The 3,945-nt window shown below is 40.0% G+C and overlaps 1 protein-coding gene and 1 pseudogene across 2 annotated transcripts in view; both read right to left on the reverse strand.

The window, feature by feature from the left end:
- PHF20 (PHD finger protein 20) overlaps window positions 1-3,945 on the reverse strand; it is a 203,615-nt gene that overhangs the window by 93,184 nt on the left and 106,486 nt on the right. The gene's annotated exons all lie outside the window — the stretch shown is intronic.
- Window positions 2,207-3,945, reverse strand: part of LOC105502567 — a 2,012-nt pseudogene continuing 273 nt past the window's right edge.

Here is a 3,945-nt window from a genome sequence, read left to right on the forward strand (position 1 = left end):
AATAATAAAGCAAATATGGTAAATTGCTGGCAATCGGGGAATTTGGTTGAAGGTATATTCTTTGTACCATTTTTGACAACATTTTTAATAACAAATTATTTCAAAATAAAAACTTCTTTAAAATATATGCAGAAAAGGCCGGGTGCCGTGGCTCAAGCCTGTAATCCCAGCACTTTGGGAGGCCAAGACGGGTGGATCGCGAGGTCAGGAGATCGAGACCATCCTGGCTAACACGGCGATACCCCGTCTCTACTAAAAAATACAAAAAACTAGCCAGGCGAGGTGGCGGGCGCCTGTAGTCCCAGCTACTCGGGAGGCTGAGGCAGGAGAATGGCATAAACCAGGGAGGCGGAACTTGCAGTGAGCTGAGATCCCACCACTGCACTCCAGCCTGGGCAACAAAGAAAGACTCCACCTCAAAAAAATATATATATATACAGAAAAAAATACCATATGGCCACAAAATAGCTAAATGGAAGGAAAGCAACCCTGCCAACACAGGCTATCTCCCTATCCTGAAAATGAAACATTTTTCAGTTTCTCAATAAATTCCTCAAAGCAACTAACCTCAGTTTGGCAGCAACTTACACTACCTTAATCCACTTCAGGAAGTCTGCAATCAAGTCAGAACACATACCTGACAGTCTCAGAAATGGCCCTGTGATCATGCCATGCTAGCTGCTTTGCCTACATTTTCAAATGCCTAACTGCTACCCATCCTTCAAGGTCCTGTGCAAGTACCACCTTCTTCCATCCCTGCCCCTAAAGCACCAACCTCTCCCCAAGAGGCAAATAGCAAATCCAAATAGCAGTTAATGAACACTAAGACCAAGAGTGCCCAGTCATCTTTGTATACTCAACAGTTAGCAGTCCTAGGCATATGTTAAAGGCTCAGTAAGTGAGTTGAAGTCAATTAATTTCTCTCTCTCTCTCTTCTTTCTCTTTCTCTTTCTTTCCTTCTTTCACACGGTCTCACTCTGTCGCGGCTCTGGAGCACAGTGTTGCCATGATCATGGCTTATTATAGCTTTGACCTCCAGGGCTCAATCAATCCTCCCACCTCAGCCTCACAAGTAGCTGGGATTACAGGCTCATGCCACCACACCCGGCTAATTTGGTTTTTGGGGTTTTGTTTTGGGGTGTTTTTTTTCTTTTGGAGACATGGGGTGTTCCAAAACACCATGTTGCCTAGGCTGGTCTTGAAAGGTCAATTTCTTTCTTTTTTTTTTTGACATGGGTCACTTTAATAACAATACATATACCATGTTACCACCATGGAATGTAAATTCAGTTAGATAAGAGAATTTCACAAGCATAATAACATTCTATGGTATATAAAAGTTTGGGTATACTGTCTGGCCTAACCAGATTGCTCTTAAGCCATTAATCAAAACCATTATAGGTAATTTGTTCAGTTTAATGTTTATAATTCTTATGGAAAAAATAAGCAATGCACACATTTAAAAAGTGTTCATTTACCTTTGCATGAGTGCTTAAAATACATATTCCTATTTCAAGATGACATTTAAAAATTATTCTAATATAACAGCAGCAAAAATATAATTAGCAATTACTAAAGAAATAAACTAGAATCCATAAGTTATTCTCACGTTTACAACTGTGATTCTTTAATAAATACTGCTATTATGCAGCTCTACTGTAAGTTTTCTAGATTTGGTTTAAACACATGCACATATACGTATTGTCAGTTGTGGGAAGCTTTACAAGTTATATTCCAAGCACTTTTTGGACAGAGTTCTAAAAGAGCCAGCCAGCCCACAAAACAGGCAGAAAAATAGTTAAATTAACTGGGGCAAATAGGACTCTTCTATAACATCCAAAATACATGAGACTCTGCAGCAAACTGGGAGTACTTCAGGGTTGGCCCGTTATCTTCTTTAGAACTAAGTTCATCTTAACAATTTAAGAAGGTGGACATTTCAACACCATCAACTGCATTTAGGTGACATGTTTCTTTTAAGTTAACTTGACTTCCTTGAATGACCTAGTTAGTAAACTAGTCACTAGTAATTTGGTCACCAGGCAAATCAAGCCTGTAAGAAAGTAAGACAATATTCAAAATGCCCTGTTACCATCTAAACCCATACATAAAATTAGTTTATTTTCAATGATAATACATAACTTCAATAATGAGATGTCTAACTAAAGCAAGCTCCTCCAACAAGACCAAGACAGAATCTCTTCTTCTAAGGCTTACGTTTTGCCCAGAATTCTCGATATATGGAATAGCCCATAACAACAGTAACTGCTCCTACAACAAAGCCTTGGGCTGCCACACACATGTGGATCAGATGAAGGGACATTTTAGTATTTCCCCTGCTCTTCAATTTGTATAATCCATATGCAACAACTGCTGCAAAACCTTCTATTCCAACAGGTACGTATAGTGCCTCTTTAGCTTTCTGAATAAGTTTGGATCCCTGATCTTCATCATATGACTTCAGAAAGGGAAACATCTGTGTTTGTTGACATAGTGATTGCTTAAAGAATCTCCCTAGAGCAAGGAAACCTCTCACAGGCCAACCCGAAGAGGTCAATTTCTATGTAGCACACATTATCACGGTCATTCTTCTCTCTATTCTTGTAGTTTTATTCTAAGTTTGTCATGACATCATCTTTCTTGTACCATAGGTATCTGAAGTCTCATCCACTCCTCTGGACAGAAAGACCTGGAAGGGCCTAGACCAGATGTCACATTCATCTCTCTAACCCCCAGAATAATGAATTATCTATCAGTTTTCCATCACAATACATAATTGATGATATGAAAAACCATAGACACTCACAACTTCCCAAACTAAAATGGCTGTAGATCTATGACTCTCCTGCTCAAGAAACCATAGAGAACACAAATTCATTAAAGCTGAAATACTATAGGCATTACACTAAATCTCAACCGGTTAATTTAAAAGTAAATCATTTGCAAAAAATATTATAGTCATCATGCTAAATCGTAACTAGTTAATTTAGAAGTAAATCATTTGTTAATTTTTTATACTTCAATGACAATTCATTCATTTTATAACTAACAACAAACACAGCAAGATTTCATGGGTTAGAATCACTGATCTGGATCCTGTGGCAAAATGTCCCACTTCTACCAAGTATTTACTAAAAATAACTTAACTGAATGGACCTGTACTTCTATTTGGTTTTCTTTCTTGTTTATTCTATGCTTCTTGTAGAATATTAACCAATAAGACAGCTTAGAATAGGGTCTGAGGCTGAAGCAGGAGGATCACTTGAGCACAGGAGTTAGAGGCTGCAGTGATCTAAGATCATACCACTGCACTACAGCGAAAGTGCACTGCACTAAGGCGAAAGAGTCAGACCCCGCCTTCAAAACAAGAAAGCGGGAGGCTGAGGCAGGGGAATCGCTTGAACCTGGGAGGCGGAGGTTGCAGCGAGCCGAGATTGCACCACTGCACTCCAGTCTAGGGAACAGAGTGAGACTCTGTCTCAAAAAAAAAAAAAGAAGAAGAAAGAAAAGAATAGGGTCTGGCATTGGCACTTAACAGGCACTTGCTAAATATTTGCAGCAGCCCATTTTCAGAGAATAATATGACCTCTAAACTTCTTTTTTAATTTTTTGAGATGGAGTCTCACGCTGTCTCTCAGGCTGGAGTGCAGTGGCACAATCTTGGCAAACTGCAACCTCTCCCTCCCAGGTTCAAGCACTTCTCCTGTCTCAGCCTCTCAAGTATCTGGGCAGGCGCCCACCACCATGCCCAGCAAATTTTTGTATCTTTTTTTTTTTTTTTGAGACAGAGTCTCATTCTGTCGGCCAGGCTGGAGTGCAGTGGCACAATCTCGGCTCACTGCAAGTTCCACCTCCCAGGTTCATGCCATTCTCCTGCCTCAGCCTCCCAAGTAGCTGGGACTACAGGCGCCCGCCACCATGCCTGGCTAATTTTTTTGTATTTTT

Source organism: Colobus angolensis, unplaced genomic scaffold (assembly GCF_000951035.1).
Source record: "Colobus angolensis palliatus isolate OR3802 unplaced genomic scaffold, Cang.pa_1.0 Scaffold8, whole genome shotgun sequence".
Classification (NCBI taxonomy): domain Eukaryota; kingdom Metazoa; phylum Chordata; class Mammalia; order Primates; family Cercopithecidae; genus Colobus; species Colobus angolensis.